This window comes from Sorex fumeus, unplaced genomic scaffold (assembly GCF_029834395.1).
Source record: "Sorex fumeus unplaced genomic scaffold, SorFum_2.1 ptg000183l, whole genome shotgun sequence".
NCBI classification, from domain to species: domain Eukaryota; kingdom Metazoa; phylum Chordata; class Mammalia; order Eulipotyphla; family Soricidae; genus Sorex; species Sorex fumeus.
The window spans coordinates 720,574-726,310 of record NW_026606240.1 but is presented as its reverse complement, the minus strand read 5'-3'; the positions used below and the strand labels follow the sequence as shown (position 1 = coordinate 726,310).

General features: G+C 38.9%; 1 pseudogene; it reads right to left on the bottom strand.

The window, feature by feature from the left end:
• Window positions 1–278: 278 nt before the first annotated feature.
• LOC130017249 (40S ribosomal protein S15a-like) lies at window positions 279–733 on the bottom strand (annotated as a pseudogene).
• Between the last annotated feature and the right edge of the window lie 5,004 nt (window positions 734–5,737).

Sequence of the window (5,737 nt, the reverse complement as noted above, 5' to 3'; positions counted from 1 at the left end):
TAAATCACACTATTTGACATTAAAAATCCTATCTTCTGGGAAAGTTATCTGAAAACTATAATTAAACTAAGGAAAGATATTTTATAAAAATATTTATTGTAGCATCATCTCTAACAATAACACATCGAAAAGAAAGCATGTAATACTAAATAAAATTAAGAAAATGGTTTTAAAATGCACTTATAATATATAGATCTATTGGAGAATAAAAATAATACGTAAGTAACTGGGAAAGAAGAACAAAAGTGTAAAAATATCTTTGGTAAGTGGAATACAATTTTTTTTTCCAGTGAGGCTTTTTATTTTCTCATAGTTTCACATCCCTAGAAAAAGAATCCCAAGATTTTCCCTCCTGTGTGTTTTCGTCTTGCTTCTTCATGGTCCATGATGCCAGCTGAGGTTGCCAGTACAATGAAACTGAACTGACAGGACGGGAGCAGGTTGTGCTGCCACTTTTTTAGATCTTTGAGGGGCACGTCAAATCCGGGGCTGATCATGCTGTTCAACCTGCTTGTTCAACCTGCCTGTGAAGTTCACGACAATCTTCCCGGCATGGTGTTCACCAATGATTCAAACTTGCCGATGTAACCGTGCTTCATCATGACTGTGAGGAATCTGACGCTGACCTTGGAGCACTGCCAGAAGAGCACCTGGCGCTTGCCGCGCTTCCCGCGTTGTCGATGCTTTTGAGCGCATCGGCCAGCACGTTCATGTGCACCCTGGCGGCGGCACGGGACGATCGCGGAAAGAGAAGAATGCAGTTTTCAATCCATAAAAATGTATTTAGAAATGTTCTTATAAGCACTGCAAATGAAAACAGCAAAGATTTATTCTTTATGTGACAAAAGTCCAAGGTCGTATCCTACAAGCAGCAAATGAACAGGCTTCACTACTTTTAGAATTAGAGTAATCTCAGAAATGGTTCTACCTTTTTGGTGTTCTATCTCCCATGTTTTCTGTTGTGAGAGGCATTTACAAGTATATTAACCTCCTGCTTATGAATTCAATGGCTGCCGCTTTTCCAGAAACAGCTCGAATCTTTTGTTTGGCTGTCATAGTTGCTACCATAGGAATTTTGTTTCTGCCAAGAAAACGATTCCCTCTTCCTTTCTGCATATCACTTAATCACTTAATCCCCGTTATTCATCGATTTACTCGAGTGGGTGCCAGTAACGTCTCCATTCATCCCGGTTGCGTGCTAGCGTAGCCCAATGGTATCTGTTCGTTTTAGGAACATGTAGAGCCTCAAACCGATCATTTAGGGTCTTGACGAAGAAGTCTGATCATCTTATAGGTGGGCGTCCACGTGATCTTTTGATGTCTCGTGGAATCCAATCAGTAATGACTCTAGTCCAGCAGTTGTCTGTAAACCTCATTACGTGTCCAGCCCATCTGATTTCTGATGTCTTGGCAAATGAGACAGCGTCCCTGATTCTTGAGCATTGACGAAGATCAGAACTCCAGATTCTATCTCTCATTTGAGTGAATCGTGATATTCCAAGCATAGTTCTTTCGATTCCTCGTTGAGAGACCCGAATAGCGTTCTCATCCTGTTTTCGTAGGGTCCAGGTCTCTGAGGCATATGTTAATGCAGGAAGAACAGTGGAATCAAAGAGATGTGCTCGTAGCTGGAGGTTCTTTGTCCTTTTAGTTATTTCTTCAACGTTTTTGAAGGCATTCCAAGCCGCTCTCTTTCTCCTGCGCAACTCAGGTGCCAGGTCATTCATTATGTTGATTTCTCGACCTAGGTATATATAACTGTTGCATTCGGAGATGGTGGTTCCGTTGAGAACTGGCAGAGGAACCCAGGTGTGTGGGACCCGGGGCTGAGATCTCCAAACCTGCACGGTTTGGGACTTTCTGCATATATTCCTATTAAATTCAATCTTGTTTGGGCGGGGTCCATAAGGTATACTTAATGTGAAAAAATGCCCTCCTTTCTGTATTTATTATTACAAATTAAAATATATATTAAATAATGAGTGTATTTGTAGTTAGAAAAGAAAATTCCAGTCTTTCTCATCCATGCTAGTGTTTCTTTTCTTTTTCTTTTGTATATCTGGATACTTTCAATTACTTTTCTTTTTCTTCTGTATACCTAGATAACTTTCAATTACTCAGGGCACCTTTTTCCTGACATATAGGAGAGATGAAAGTTTTATTTACTACTTTTACAGATATCTTTAATAAAAAGTTAGAATTATTAAGTAAAGAATAGTATTCAGAATGATAAATATCTTTATATGTATATATATATATATATATATATATATATATATATATATATACACATGTTGGTTTGGGGGCCATACCACATGCTGGTTCTGTGCTCAGGGATTCAAGAGTGCTCAGGGAGTCACATACATTACCAAGAATCAAGCCAGGGTCAGCTATATGCAAGGCAATTACCTTAATTCTGTTACTATCTCTCTGGTCCTATAATGATTGATTTTAGTTTTATTTTTCTGGGTGGGGGGACACATACCTCGTGATACTCAGAGCTTACTCTTGGCTCTGCACTCAGGAATTAATCCTGGTGGTGCTTGGGTGCTTAGGGGACCATGTAGAATTCCCAGGAGTAAACTTGGGTTAGCACATGCAAGGCAAACACCCCAACTTTGTACTATCACTCCAGTCTCTATAATAATTAAATTTTTAATTGTGGCACTGTAGCACTGCACTGCACTGTCCTCTTGTTGTTCATCGATTTGCTTGAGTGGGCCCAGTAACGTCTCCATTTTGAGACTTGTTGTTACTATGTTTGGCATATTGAATACTTCACAGGTAGCTTGCCAGGTTTTGCTGTGCAGGCGAGTTACTCTCGGTAGCTTTCGGGCTCTCCAAGAGGGGTGGAGGAATCAAACCTGGCTTGGCCAGGGCGGCCGTGTGTAGCACTGTAAGAGATAAAAATCTATCTCTTAAGTGATAGAGCTTTATTCATGCTAAAACATTTTTAAAAGGGCCTTGATACGTGGCTCACTGGTAAAGTACTGATTGTGTATGTCTGAGATTAAGTCCAATCCCCAGCATCACTGCACATGGCCAATGCAATTTTGCTGGCATTGCTACTTTTGATACCTGATACCACAACCAAAGTTTGTGAAGTCCCCATGAGCACCACAACCAAATGTTTGAACCTCTGTGAGCACTGCAACCAAGTGTTTAAACATCTCATCTAAGTGTGTGTGAGACCTACCTGTAAACAGAACAATAGGAAGAAAAGGCGGAGTTTGGGGAGGAATCTAAAGAAAATGAGCTTTTGCTAGAAATGTTTGAGTTGTAGATGTCTCCTAGTCATATGCTGTAATGTCTATGCAACCTTCCAGAACTCCTTCCTGGCCATCTGCTAACAATGTAAAGGTTTAATTCCCAAACTTTAAAAACTCAGAATCTAAAGAACATCATTAAAAAATTCCCTGAGAGCTAGAAAGCAAGTCGAAACCCAGAAAGCAAAGGTTTATCTATTGCATTGTCCTACTAAAATTCTAGACAAAAATCAATGTTGTTCTTTACTGACAGAAACAGATGTCTCAAGGAAACCTGGATCACACAAAGTCAAACTCTGTCTAGTGGGATAAGCATTCTTTATTGACAACCATCTGGGTTTTGACTAGATGAGATGTGATAATGCAAATATTAGCTCATAGTTCATTTGGATGTTGGCTAATAGTACCAGTGATGATTTCACCAAGGCCATACATGAAGAAAACACAAACAGTTGGAAAGGCATGTGTGTGTATATATATATATATATATATGTATACGTGTATATATATATATAGTTTGTCTATATATGTATATATGTATGTATTTGTTGTGATTATACATGTGTGGTTATATGTATAAGGTGGTAATGTTTTTAATTCCACTTAAATTTTACTTTTTTGATTTATATTATTTCCCATGCTTCCAAAGTTACTGACTTAAGTTAACAAGTAAAAGCTAATTTTAACGTTTTTAAAACTAAATGTATAGTTTCTGGATATGTACATGGACCTTTGATGACATTAATCTGTTGAATTTCGAGGTGTTGAAAAATTCCAAATGCAGAAGAGAAGTTAGGATCAGAGACTCAACCCTGTTTGGTAGAGCTTTGAGATGTGAATGAATTCACAGGCACACAGGGTCTGTATCTCCCTCATACAGTCCTAGAGTCAACAGACCCTGCAGGCCCAGCCAGCCTTGTTTCACAGAACACAGGTACTGCTCTGCAGAGATGAGGCTACAAGCCCAGGTTTCTTGAGGGCCTCATTATTGTGAACAGAGCAGCTTTGTGAATGAGCCAGTACCTTAATTTATGATCATCGTAAGCATGAAAATGAAGGTTAGGCTGAGTGAAGGAAACAGCCCACAGATCTAATTTAGGATTGTGAGTCTCAGCAGCATGCTTTAAATATCGCTGAACCGTGCCATTTCTGGGGCCTCTTCAGAATCTACTTGAATTTCTTAGGAGCAGAAGAGCCCTCCTGTTTCCTTGGACTGAAGCAAACACTACCAATAGTCCCATCTCAGTGCCTTTCTTATGCTCTGTGCACAGGGTCCTTCCTGCAGCCTCCTCACTCTAGGCCAAACACATCCGAGTGGTCACGACTCTCTGTTTCTTTTCATTCTGGAACCATCTTATTTTATATAAATTGACCTTCTTGTGCCTTTAACATTTCCTCGTTAGAAAGTGACAGAACACCTGTGATTATAAACTTCACCAGCTAACATGTGGTATTAAGGTGTTTGGTGAGATTTATCCCGTTTAAATAGTAAAGGGGACCCCAGCATGCACTTCATCAACAAGAATCAGTACATACAGACAATTTACCTAGATTTTGCAAAGAAAACCTTTGCTCCTCATGGTATCAGGTAGAAGTAGGGTCAGAGATAGATCTAAAGTGACTGATTTTTAAGAGCACTAGCACAGTTACCGACTCTATTTTCTAAGAGACCATTACCTGTTAAACATTTAACATGTGCTATTGCTTCTAGTTCTCATAACTCTGTAGGGTGAGTATTAGAATTGAGGACACCTGGACTTAGAAAGTTTCAGAATCTTGTGCTTCCGGAATGTCAGTTGCAGAGTTGAGATTCAAACCCAGATTCTCGTGACTACTATTTCTATTACATTCATTACATTGTTCTGCCTCTTTTTTTTCTTTTTGGGTCACACCCAGAAATGCACAAGGGTTACTTCTGGCTTTGCACTCAGGAATTACTTCTGCCAATGCTCGGAGGACCATATGGGATACTGAGAATTGAACCCGGGTTGGCCATGTGCAAGGAAAACACCTTACCCGCTGTACTATTGTTCCAGCCCTGTTCTGCTTCTTATGATAAAAATCTTCCCAGTGAAAAATGCCATGTAGTTGTACTACAGACATTAGTTTAAATTAATATATCTTGTTAACTATATCTATTTGGATTGTAGAATTCCTTATGGCTCCAGACCTCAACAATGGAAGTAGTGTGATCAATAAACAAATCCTGAGCCAGACTTAGGATTCAAACCCTCTCATTTATTTAGTATGTGCAATTTGGGCCGCTTTGCTAGAGTTAGATGCCTTGAACCATAGAATGAAAATCTTCTTAAGGATTTTGAGGATTATATAAGAAAAAAATGCTTGTAATATTCTGTTAGATAATTAATAGCAGGTATATTATTTCTAAAATTGCTCATAAATATTTTTATTTTCCACCCTCTGTACAAATGTATAAGAGAAACTTTTATTTTTTCATTTTATATAGGGAA